This window comes from Sceloporus undulatus, chromosome 4 (assembly GCF_019175285.1).
Source record: "Sceloporus undulatus isolate JIND9_A2432 ecotype Alabama chromosome 4, SceUnd_v1.1, whole genome shotgun sequence".
Taxonomy (NCBI): domain Eukaryota; kingdom Metazoa; phylum Chordata; class Lepidosauria; order Squamata; family Phrynosomatidae; genus Sceloporus; species Sceloporus undulatus.
In genome coordinates this window covers 244,367,505-244,380,956 of record NC_056525.1, presented here as the reverse complement: position 1 = coordinate 244,380,956, position 13,452 = coordinate 244,367,505, and the positions used below count along the sequence as shown (strand labels likewise).

The window sequence follows — 13,452 nt, the reverse complement described above, 5'->3', positions numbered from 1 at the left end:
ACCTGCTAGAACATGTGATACAAATAGAAAGCCTGCCTGTGTTTGCACAAACCATTTTAAGAATTTCAACAGGGACCTTGAGACACTGTAAAATTTCTCTCTTGGCCCCATTTGTATCATTTCATCTCCTGTGGCATGTTCACAAAGCTGGTTATGTTGGTCACTGTTTAAAGGCAGTACCTGTCTTCCCTCTTCTCTCCTGGCTTCTTAATTCTGTGGGGTATGATGATGTATGCTGTTTGCCAACATTATCTAAGTACTGCTCTCTACTCTGCAATGCAGTGCTTTAAGTCACGTGGTCTGGAGTTGGTCTCCTTTCAGTTTCAAAAAGGCCGCAGAGGAAGTTGTTAATTCAGACAGCTGCTTTTCCTTTCTCCACTTAGTATTATGATTATACCATAACAATGCCTACAAGAAAATGTTTCTCTCAGCCAGAACTGATAAAACTGTTTGAAAGTCCCAGAAATAGGCCATATGATGTTGGGATGTTTGTCTTTTGGGGTAACTTTTGAGTGCAGGCAATGACGCCATCAGACAACAGGGGGTTCGCTTCAGATTAGATGTTTTAGCTGGTAAAAGCAAATTTGAATTATGTTTGTGAGATGTTGTATTCAAATCAGATATAGTTTGTGTTGATTTGAAGAGACCATCTTCACTAACAAAATAATAGTTTGTGGAATTTCAGTTATTGGGAATCACTGCTTCTCTATCATTCAGAGGTGCAGAAGGGTATTAGAGGGCAAAAACTAGGTGTTACTACAGTAGTGTTGTAGTCTTAAGGGATTCATTTAAAATCATTTTTGAGTTGCATATAAAGACTAGATTGACTATATTAATTACCACCTGTAATGTTTTGAGTAAACCCATTGTGTTGTGGTGGTGTGCCTTCAAGTAATTTTCAGCTTATGGCAACTATAAAGCAAATGTACCACAAATTTTCTTGGCAAAATTTGTTCAGAAGGGGGTTTGCCATTGCCTTCCTCTGAGGCTAAGAGAGTGCAGCTTGGCCATGGTCACCCATTGGGTTTCAGTGGCTGGGTAGGGATTCATATCCTGGTCTCCCAGAGTCCCAGTCCAACACTCAGACCATTACACCATGCTGGCTCTCCATTTCTGTGTTAAAACTCTGATATAGTCAATGTAGCTATACCTCCCCTGTCTGGACTGTATGTCAAATGCAAAGTGGGCTGTGAACATTAACCAGTATTTTCTGACAGCTTTGTCTTGCCTTGGTACTTTTCCTTGTGGACTCAGCTATAAATGCCAATTGCAGTGAACAGGGTTGGCTGACATACAAGAAAGAGTATAATGCATGCTTCATCAGAAAACCATCAGATATAGAACAGCATTTGTATGCTACTGACTACTAAATCCTGGAGTGTGTGTGTGCATGTACACGTGGCTTTAAGTCACTTGTCAACTTGTGGCAATCCCTTGAGTTTCATAGGGCTTTCTTAGGCAAGGCATGCTCAGAGGTGGTTTTGCCAGTTCCTTCCATTGAAATATAGCCTACAGCACCTGGTATTTGCAGTCTCCCATCCAAGTACTAAGCAGAACTGTTCCTGCTTAGCTTCCCAGAACAGATGGGATCTGGTGCCTATAGGTTATTTTGGCTCATGACTGCAAAACATGTATAAATAAAATCTGTGTAAACAAAGTCCATATGATGCAACAGTTGTAAAAGAAATCAATGTGAATAAAACAACTATTGGATGAACATGGAATGACAGTATGAACATTAGCATAAATAACATGCATAAAGTTACCAATAACTACATGCAAGATGAGCAATAAGGTGGGGGGGGGAAGTCTGTACACACCCTTTTAAAAAAATATACAGGGAAAAAGTGCCAGATATCCCTCTGCTGTTTATAATCCCAGTGTAAACAAAATTTTAAATCATGACTCAGTTTTCCCCTCAAGACTGGGGTTCATGCCATGTTCCTACTCTGGTGCACTAGCAGCACAGTCCAGTTCCCACCATGGCCTCTGAAACTGTTGCAGCTGCCAATTCCAGCTGAACTGAGGTTCTCTTTCCAGTCCCCCACTTGACCCACAGCTGTGCTCTTGGCAAAGCAAGAGGTACTGAAGGTGCTGTTAGAAAAATCCTCTTGTGCTATGGGCCAGATTATATGGGAAAAGCCATTCAAGTAACCAATATTTCTAGTTCACATGCAACTTGAATAGACATGCATGCTAATTGCTCAGTATAATAATCCAAGTATTTTGATTAGCAATAAATAGCTTTTATTGCTGTTGGGGATAATCAAATAAGATGATCCAGGTATTATTGGGTGTGTCGTTTAATAGGTCCCAAGTCCCATCCCTGCTATTTCTAATGGAAGCATCCCAAGAATAGGGCAGTAGGAAAGATTTCTGGGCAGCAACACTGCAAAGGCATGGATAGTAGATCATGCTGGGTTGGATGAACAAATAACTTGACTTGGTGTAGTAAGGCAGCTACAAAATTATATCTGATTAGAGATAAAGGGGTAATTGTGAAGTGAACAGTTTCTGTTTGCCTTTCTGTGCCACATGTGAGGACCCTAAGGCCACTTATCTGAAAACCAACTGTCTAGAAGCAGGGCAGAGACTACCACAAAGTAGTAGAAAAGATGGTCTAAGGCGGTCATCTAATAACAGGATAAAAATATCTTCTGGATCCTAACAACAATAGTGATAGCTAGTCCTTATGTCCACAAGGAAGCTCACATTAAATACATAGCATGTGTATGGTGCTCACTCTCTAATGTCAGATTACCTAAAAACACACAGTTTTTCATTTAGCATTTAAAAAAAGAAAAAGAAAGAAAGCTCACTGGTGGTTATGGATTAAATTTGAGACAGAGTTAAGCACTCACGTGTTTGTATTCATGTGGTTTTAAAATGAAATCTAAATTTGTTTTAAAACCACTATGGTTGTGATGTCAGGGTGCTGGATTATATGCTGGTTGTCAGACTGGCAGCTGCCAAAAGTGCCCCTTATAGTTAAGCGTGAATCCTCATTGTTATGGTTCTAGATTTTTTTAAAAAATAGTGCTGAAAACAGCTATCAGCTCAAGAGCAAGGGATATGCATACTGCAGGAGTGGGAATTTTTTTAGCCTTCCATATACTTTTAGAGTTCAAGGTCCAGGAACAGTTGGGAGGAATGCTGGGTGATGCAGTCCAGCAACATCTGGAGAATTGCATGAGTGCCATACTTGGTTTACAGTTACAACAGCGACATCAAAAATGATTTTGAGCCTTGTGGTCTTGACAAATTCATTTACAATATGTTTCTCCCACCCAGCTTCCAAATTTCCTTGGAGTGGTTTATTAGTATTTAAAAGAAAAACATTCAAACAAATATATTATATTATAAATGATTTATGTTATATTATAAATGTTTTATGTCAGTCAGTTGTGTGGAAATCTGGTACACTAATGTAATGGGTTTTTGTATTTGGGATTGATGTTCTTCCTGCCAGAATCCTTTGCCAGAATCAGGCTACAGCAGGCTTGCCAGCCAAGTGCTATTAAGATTTTAAAATATCTACAAATGGGCACAACCAGCTGCCAGCAAAGACATAAGACCAAATTGCATAGGGCTGTGTTCTGCAACCTCAGGCCCTTGAAATGTGTTGAATTGCAAATCCCATCAGCCCCAGCCAGATATAGAGCGAAGCACCCACAGACTAGTTTTGAAAATGATTTTCAAAAATAGGAAATGGCAAGCAAGGGCCTATTTAATATCTCTCCTGGAAGGTAGGATGGGAAACTGAACTCAGACACAATGCATGGGTGCATGTACTGTGTACCATGTATGTACTGTGGGTGCATGTACTCTGAGTAAATTATCCACCCACCCAAAGGCTCCCTACTATACCAGTTCAGTCTGCCTCATCTCTGGCTCTCTGCATGTCTGCAACACATAAGGACTGAACTTGAGCCTTGTGGTTTTTAGCTTGGAATGACACTCTGATCTCCTGGTTTTGTTTTGTTTTGTTTGCAGGGGAGTGAGGGCAAGGATAAGAGTACCTGTTCCTTCCTTACCTTCCACAGCCCTTTTTGTAAAATGTCAGGGTCATCCACAGCTGGCACAATCTATCCTAACTCTGGCAGGGAGGAAGCATGCTATGGCCAACACTACCACAGAGCAAAGGCAGAGCATCAAGTGAATCCCAACAATATTGTATTTCTGATGCAAATGTCTTCAGGCAGATAGAATCCCTAGATGTCCAATGTCTTTTCATAAGTGCCTTTGAAGTGCTTCAGGTAATAGTGGTTTTCTCCTCACACACCTACTCTCTCTCACACACAAAGCAGTCTACTGTTCTGCTGAAACAAGGCAAGTCTGAGAGGAAATCATTCAAGATGGTACTCTAGCAAGCTGAAAAATTAATAGAGGAAACTCTTGTACTGGCATTCTGTACAGGAAGGCTCAGCCACATCTGAGAAGATTTCTGCCTGGAATATTTTGCATTTACTTCTCCCTTTGAGGGTTCCTTTGGCCAGGGTTGAGCGGCAAATGCAGCATTTTCTGCGTGTAATTTCTCAAGATTTAAAGAAATAGGCAAATGGCAACATTTATGCCTACAGTCAGCAAAAGAGGTTGGAGTCTTGCCCCATTCCTGTTTGTTGTGGAGAAAGAAAGGAAAAGGAAAATAGGCTCTTCCTTTCTGTAAAAAAGAACCTTTCAGCTTCTGATTATTGCTTTTTTAACATAGCAGTAATTGCTGTTGTTAGCTGCCCTTGAGTCGGTTCCGACTCGTGGATGAGACAACTCCAAGAATCCCTATCTTCCACTGCCTTGCCCAGATCCTTGCCCCTATCCATCTGGTTTGTAGTCTTCCTCTCTTTCTTCTCCCAGTCCCCCCCCCCCCCCACCTTTCCTAGCATTATTGTTTTTTCTAGAGACCTGTGCCTTCTCATTATGTGGCTAAAGGACAATAGTCTCAACTTGATCATCTTTGCTTCCAAGGAGAGCCCTGGTCTGACCTGTGCAAGAACCCATTTGTTTGTCTTCTTGGCTGTCCATGGCATCCTAAGTACTCTTCTCCAGCATCACATTTCAAATGAGTTGATTTTCTTTCTGTTTGCTTCCTTCTCTGTCCAGCTCTCGCATCTGTACATGGTGATTGGGAATACAATGGACTGGATGATTCTGACTTTAGTGCTCAATTTAGTGGCAGTAGGTACTCATAGTTTATTCAGGAGCCATCTTTCCAGTAGCTGAAACAAGCATCTACCTTGCATTATATTTGTGAAAGTCTACTAAGTGAACTGAAGTGCTAATTTTGAAAGCAAAATATCTGTTTTTAACCCTACAACTGAATGGGTATGTGCATAATATCAAAACAGAATTTTATGCTCCTTTGACAATGTGTTTGAATAAATTGGTTTGATTAGTTGAACTTTTTTGAAATATTATTTTTTTGAAAATATCATCAGTCTCTTACATAACTGCCTACAGCACTGCTCCAGTGCTTATCTTTTTTACATTATTGCTTACATGTAAAGGTTGAGACACATGTGTTTGCCTTACTGTTTCAATATTTGTTTTTTTGGCAAAGGCCACCTTCTCTCAGTTTAGCGTAACCACTTTGGAATTGCTAGAAATAAACCCTTGAATAGTCATTATAATATCCATTTTAAAGCACATGCTTTGCCACTTACAAAATTTTCCCCAAGAGGTTTTGACTGTTTACTCTCTGAGCTCATAGTTAGCACTACTGCAGTGCTCTATAGAGTTTTAATAGCTGAGGCACACTGTTTTCTGAAACAGAATAAAAGGCATGCTCTTCTCATGCACCCTTCAGATGTTAAAAGAGTTAACTGCCTCCAGAGGTGCCTATCAACCTTGGTCTTGCATGAGTTACTGATCACCACACTCCTTTTAACTGGGAGGAGGCATGCCCAGATCAGTGATATCTACAGAAATGGAGCGGGGAGTCTCCTCTGAATTGATAGTTTTCTTGGATTTCTGTACTGGGATCATTCAGATTATTCCCTCTGTACCTAATTTAGAGAATCACCAGAATTAACATCTTTCAATATACATTGGAGGAAGAAAAGCATGAACAGGGAGGATCATGCAGAGATGAACAGCCTGTTCTGTGACTGCGAATGTTGAACTCATAGGAGACTTTAACCCTCTTTTTTTTATGGTGAACATTCACATTTAACAGGTGAAAAAAATCTTAAATGTGTATAACTATAATATATGTAGGCTTGTTAATGTGGTTTATCTTAATTTGCCATGAGCCATGTATACACTGATTATGTCCTCCTTTTGCATTTAAGATGCACAGAGATTTGTCCTTCTCATCACTATAGAAGTTGCCTGTGTCAGACTCTTTACTGTGCCTCTCCATTTGCACTGCTTGAGGAAGGGAAGCCAGCTGTGTTAATGCCTAGACTGCTTGAATGACAGGTAAAAAATTGCCACCCAATGGGTTGCTTTCAATAATGTTGTCTGAGAATGCTTAACCTTCTGATAAAAATTAGTGCTTTTGCAATTTTTCTAAAGCTTTACTGTCTTGCCAGTATGGAGTAACTGATAATTACATATAGAAAAACTGATAATTTTCCTTTGTAACCTCCTCTGAGCATGAAATGAGAGCCCTTAACAGCTGACCTCCACAAGTTGCTACCTTATGCATTAAAAAAACAAACCCTACTACATAACATAAGCACATATTGGCTCATTTAATTTTGTTCGAAGTTTTTCTTGCTGCTGCAGTTTTGGTGATAGTCAGATAAAGTGGTTATCACACCAAGCAGATATACTTCACAAAGGACACCATTAAAATTACTCTCATGCCGACATGGATATCAACAGCTGTCCTAGTTTGTAGAATGAGACAGTTTGGGTGGGGGTAGGAGTATCAAGTAAATGTGCACATACAAGGTATACAGATCAGTATAATTTATAAAAATACATCCCTTCTGCGTGGATTTTCACAGTTTGCATGTAGCAATCTCGATGTGTGTGGAGTTTGTGCTAGTTTTTAGAGTAGAATGGAAGTAGAATGGAACACAAGTGGACACCGCGGGCAAGATGATGCCAATTTAAAACATCAGGGGCCCTTCCACTCTACATAATTATAGCGCTGTGATTCTACTTGAATGGCTGTGGCAAAAGCCTTTGGAATCCTCAGATTTGCAATTAAAGGAGGAGTACATTGAATTCTCAGCCCGTGAGCTCAAGTACCTTGTTATTTTTTTTTCTTTTTGTGTGCCAGGTGAATCTATCATGGATTTATCTTGACAAGATTTATTCAGATGAGGCTTACCATTGCCTTCCTTTAAGGCTGAGAGAGTGTAACTTGCTCAAGGTCATCCAGCAGGGATTTGAATCCAGATATCCAAAGTCATAGGAGTTTATCAAACAGGAGGAATTTCTCTTAAATTTGAATGAAAAGAAAGTGGGGCCAGAACGCGTTCACTTAAAGTCGCTAGTTTTGCGCAATTACATGAATACGCATTGCATTCAAACTGGCTCCCAATTGCCCGAAAATAGCATGCCATTGCCCGAATTTGCATGTAGCAGTCTATCATGCAATAACGTGAAACCACATGATTGCATTCGGACTGACTTCCCATTGCCCGAATTTGTGTGTAGTGGTTTATCACGCAATAACGGTAAACCCCATGATTGCGTTCAGATTGCCATCAGATTATACTTCCAATTCCCCTTGTCTGATAAACTCCACAGCCTAATGTTCAAACCATTGTCTCTGGTGCTCCACCAAACTAGAAATCCCAGAATTCTACATGGCAGTTAAAATTGAATTATAATGCTGTAATTCTGTACTGTGAGAGAAGGCCCAAGTTCTAAGTGGCATGCTTAGTGGTTTTTATAGCATAGATGTCCAACCTCCTGAGAACTGTAGCATCTCTATTACTGCTAAAGAGAGCTGATCAGTTATTCTTTGCCTCCATAATGGCTAATTGGTAAAAATTCTGTGTATGTTAACATTAAGCAACTAAACAGTTTGCAGCTTGCATTCAGTTCAGGCTAAAGTAGCCAAGGAGAGTTGTTTTTCTAACAGATCTGTAAAATAATGAGGTTGCAGAAAACTGAACAAAGGGAACAGTCTGGACGAAAACCTCTCACATTAAAAGCTGATAGTGTCAGTGAAGACACCAAAGAGGATTCCAGTAATATGAAACTATGTCTCCCCCCCCTCCCCAGACATGATGCCTGGAATGATATATAATAATATATGCAGAAAAATAGCATCTCTTGGATAATTCTCTGTAAGTGCTAAGGCCAAGACTTGGGAATGCCTCTCCAGTAGTTGCTGAAATGTAAGTTGCATTAGGCCTGGCCAGAGATGATGGGGGCTACAATACAACAGCAGCTGAACGGCCACAATTCTGAGGGCCTATTCTAAACTCACATGTAAAAATGGAGCAATGCCTGTTAAAGGGGCAACTCTTTAATATAGCCCTCTGACAACATGCCCTCCACCACTTTAAAAGCTACCACCACACATTCTTGCTTGCCTGGAGTGAGTGATCATCTCCTCATATAAAGCACCTTCACTTGGAAGTAAGGGAAATTGCCACCGATATCGTAATCTCTAACTGATCAAGTCCCAACTTGTTCCCTCACTTTTTTGTTTCCTCGGGACTTAAAAACCAAGTTATATGACTAGGTGGACCATGTGCATAGGAGGACAACTCTCCCTCAGGGTTTGTCACAAATCCATTCCAAAAACCAGAGAGTCAAAATCAGAAAACAATGATCCAAATCCAGAGAAAGGTATTTATTAAAGGATGTAATAACAGAGCAAGAGAAAGCAAGCAGACGCTTTGAAAATAATAAATAGTAGGAAAGAAATTCCCTTAGGGAATTCTCTAAGAGGAAGGCATGATATAGCCTGTTGCAACAAAAACAACAAAAATGTTTTGTGGCATATTAAAGATGGTTTTGGATTACAACTCCCATTTGCCGTGCCATGGAGTTGCCACCCAAAATCTAAGGGTTCTTTCACATCACATAGTTATAGCACTTTGATTCCATTTTTGCTGCCATGTTTCTGTCCAGTGGAATCCTGGAATTTGTAGTTTCATATGGCTTTTAGAATTCTTTGCCAAACTACAAATCCCAGGATTCCACAAAATATAGCCATGACCATTAAAGTAGAATCAAAGAGCTATGCTTGTGTTGTGGGAAAGAACTTTTCACAGTCTTTTCCAAACTTTGTTTTTGGGTGGCAGTTGTAGTACAGTATGGGAGAATAGGTGTATCTTGCTTTCTACCCCCTCCTTCTAGATTTCTTGTTTATGAAAATTATCTGGCCTGTGAGTTTGTGAACTGATCGTGCAGTCTACCTTTAACTTTCAGTCTCTTACAAAGTTCACTTATGCTCATGGTCCTCCTTCAATGTTTGTGTTCACTGTTATCAGTTGGCAGATGGTATGACTGAGCTTCTTAACTTTCATCTGCTATCAAGACCAGATTGTGAAAATTAATTTCCTTTCTTATCTACGGATGTGAACAGGCATGATATTACAGCTGTGCATATCATCCTTCTCCCATTGCAAAATGCAAGATCAGCAGGTCCTAGCTTGGCATGGAGGAAAGGGTACTAAATAGGGATACTGAGAAACAGGTCAAATTTTACAAGACTACATGCACCCCATAGAGGTACAATGCAGTCAAAACAGCCCTCTGTTGCTTATTGGCCCTCTGTCCTAAGTTTCCTTCTGTATGAAACCTCTCATAATGGAGACCCGCTTAGGTATGTGCCAGTCAGTAGATGTACTAAAAATTTGCCAGTTTGAGTTCTACAAGCTTAGGGGGTTAGCAACTTCAATTTGGTCTTTGGCTGGAAGGATCAATAGTAATTTTCTATATCAGGAACCCAGCTGTCCTGTGCATGTCAGATTCCTACAAGATCAGAGCAAACTCCATTGTCCTGCTTCTCACAGTGTCCAACCTGATGCTCCCAGGAAGCACCCGAAGTAGTGTCTCCTGTTGTTCTCTTCCTCCCCACACCTGTACTCAGCTTTTTTCCACAGAAAGGAAGCTGTTCAGACTGCCTCTGAACATGAAGGTTCCATGTAGAGAACATGCCTAGTATTTGTTGATAGACTCCGTCAATCTTAACTTGTATGAATGATGGTTGAACAGTCCTCAACCTAAACCTTTAATGAGAATCTTTGGCTACCCCTTTTATTTATTTCTGTTTGTGCTCTTTGTCACCTTTAAACGCTTCACTGTATTGCCATATACCAAGACTGCAGGAGACTTTATTGCTTGGAAAGGAAATCTCATCAGGCAGCATTACTCCTCTGGGTTTTAGATTAGTGTTGGATAAAATTGTCATATCCCTTCACTCTCTGAAAACTTAGGAGTTTGCTGAATTCAGTCTTACTGATCAGCCATAGCTTTTGATACTAAGAAAATATTAATTAGTTATCTGTTCTTTCTGGCTTCCTGTGTCTCCACTATCTATTAAGATACTGTCATCCCAACACCAACTAGTTTCTTTAACAGAGCTTTCATTCCAGATATCGAAATAGCTATTTTGTATCCCAGCAATAGTTCTTCTTCTTGTCCAGCTTTGAAATCATTGGTAACAGTACCTGGAATGAGGAAAATTGCATCAAAGAACAATGGTTGGTTTGTACATGTTACAAAGCATATCTGTCTAGTGATGTAATATGATTTTATCAGATAAAGTAGTGTCTTGGAAAGGGTCTTGTGGCTTGGCACATTCTAAAAATAGAGTCTTGATATATTGGTTCATGCTTCTAGTTTACGTGCTCTCAAAGGGCTTAGGATTTAAGTTTCTCAGTCAGCAGCATGTTTTGCCACATGGAAAACTGCTTTTGAAACTGAGGGAACTTCAGAGGCTGCTTGTGATGTGAACTGGAGATCTGATTTTAAAGAGGAGAACTTTAACCTCTCTAACCAGGTGTGAGGCACACATGAAACAACTCTGCAGGTTTCAGGCATGGGCATCAGAGTTTCAAATGTTATCATCTTGACAGCACTTTCTGTGGTAAGCTGGTTAAAAAAAGCATGAACATTGGTATCATTTCTTGTTACAACAGCAGGTTCCTAGCCTTAAAAACTATGATTTGGTGTCAATTTCTGTTGAAGACTGGGTCATAGTTGCCTGCCCTGTGATAAGATCCACACTTCAACCACTAAGAACTAAGTATCTGCATTTAGGGAAAACTGTGTTTACATCCCGGTGAAGGTTCTGGCCCCTTTGCAATTCACTTGCCTGTATACAAGGTGAATTCTGGCTGGGTTTGGATATGAATTGTGTGGCCCTAACGGAATGCTCACATTCAGTAATGGCAGTCCAGTTATATAATTGACAGCCCAGTTATATAATTATATAATACAGGTGTGGTGGCTTTAATAATATACGGTCATTGACTCAGGTTGACTCTTCCCTCTCCCACTTATCAGAAATGTCTAGCAACAATTATGCAATTATACATGCTGCTTGCTTTGCTCATATCTTGTTTCAGAGGAGATTGCCAAACAAGAATAAATCAACAACAAAGAAATCTGCTTGTGCACATTCATGGCCCAAGCTTGTGCAAGGTTATTTCATATCTTTGCATTTATTGTTGTGAAAGTCATAGGCTTGAACATATGTGTGTGCTGTAACATTCCAGCTTGGAAAGAGAGCAGAAATTCAAAAACATAGCTGTGTTAGTCTGGGAAATCAGTATTCAAAAGGATCTTGTAGCATCTTTGAGACTAACTGAAAGAAAGAAGCTGGTAGCATGAGCTTTCATAGACTTGAGCCTGCTTTCTCAGATGCATAAAGTAATGAATGAGGTTGGTAATCTAAATGTTAAATTTCTGAACTTTACCTCCAGAATCATGGAGTGGGGTGAAGGTACAAACTAAAGCACTGGGACCATGATTTTCATTCTGTTAGAGTCCAGTGCCAATATACACATGCATATACTGTATTGCATATTAATTGAGGCAGAGATTGGCACAGCTTAAACAAAAAAGGGAAGCATTAGATGCCTCATACTGGCTTACTCTCAACAGTCTTAGCATCTCAATTTTATTTAAAGCTTGTGTTCAGATATTTTTAACTGAAAAGCTGAATTTCACTTCTCAAAACTACAGTCACCCTTCCATTTTCACGAACTTGAAGTCCATGGTCTTGATTATTCACGGAGGGGCGAGCCCCATGGGCTAAAATGGCCTATGCATAGGAGCGTGCGACCATTCAAGCCAATGGGTCTTGATTATATGCAAGTTTCCGGTTTTGCAGGGGATCCGGAATGGATTACCCGTGTCAGTGGGATGCAAGTGAACAGACTATGCAGCTGTGTGTCTGCTAAAACTAGCAAGCATTGTGCTTTAGACTGGCTTTGTCCATTTCCAGAATAGAAAACTTGAAAATGTGCAGGTACTGTTGGGTTCAGCAGTCTCAAACCATTTGTCAGTTGGAAACCCAAGCACTGGTGGTCAGAACATGACCCTCCAAGTGGACTTGGCCTGCAGCTCCCATGATTCCTCATAATTGTATCTGGCAGTGTCTGAAGGAAATTGCAGTCTAACCATATTCTGGAGGGCTACACATTCCTTGTCCCTGTACAAGAGCATGGCCTGAGAACGAATTAGCATTGCCTGTTCAATGCTCAAATGGGAAACTACTTGAGACTGCCATCTAAGCAGCCTTGTTTTTTTATGCAAATAGAAAGATAAGTGAAAGCCACCTAACACGTAACTTTAGATTTACTGGCGCTTTACTGCCCCTTGCTGTAGTAAGTGTGTAGTGAGAAGAGATGCTTGTCTCCAAGCATGTAATGGACACACAGCAACGAACTTCATCCAATTGCTGCTTTCTAGCCTGTGTTCACTCTGGCAAATGTAGGTCAAATTGTGGTGTGATATATGTACAGAGTGTCAAATGACTTGCAAGGTGCTGCCTGCTGCACAACAGAGTGACAATAATCCATGTGCCAGCTGCTATTACATTTATTCATGTATTTTGCTGTACAGCCAGCACAGCTACTCCTGAATATACAGTATTTATTGGTAGAATATCTTTTATAATATGAATTGAGATGGACAATTGCTGGTGTTAGAAAGCTGCATCCTGTTCAGAGAAGCCTTCCCAGGCATTACATAATTGTCGCTTACTATTTGATGTTCTTTTGGTGCCTGTTTATCAAACCATTTCCTGTATTGCTATGTACTGTATATGCATTATCCTACTTGAGAGTATGTATTTTCCCTGGAAAATGATTAACCATCCATTATGAAGCCAAGCCCTCCCTCCAGTCCATCTGCCTTGGTCCAGGCCTTGGAGGTAGAGAAGAACTGCTGGACCTCTGACCCTTTCCCTCCACCACTTCCTTCTCCTTCTGTGTCATGTCTTTTTAGATTGTAAGCCCGAGGGCAGGGATCCGTCTAACTAAAAAGATTGCATGTACAGCGCTGTGTAAATTTACAGCGCTTCATAAATAAAGG

At 40.3% G+C, this 13,452-nt stretch overlaps 1 protein-coding gene across 4 annotated transcripts in view; it reads left to right on the top strand.

The window, feature by feature from the left end:
- The window catches only part of SLC45A4 (solute carrier family 45 member 4), a 119,905-nt gene that overhangs the window by 47,063 nt on the left and 59,390 nt on the right, over positions 1 to 13,452 (top strand). Inside the window, exon 2 of one of the 4 annotated variants that reach the window (XM_042461979.1) lies at positions 6,285 to 6,414. The exons of 2 other annotated variants lie outside the window; for them this stretch is intronic. The gene's annotated coding sequence lies outside the window, so the exon portion shown is untranslated. Of the gene's footprint in view, positions 1 to 6,284; positions 6,415 to 10,864; positions 11,000 to 13,452 lie in introns of those variants that run through there. One more of the 4 variants, XM_042461981.1, reaches the window with a different exon arrangement.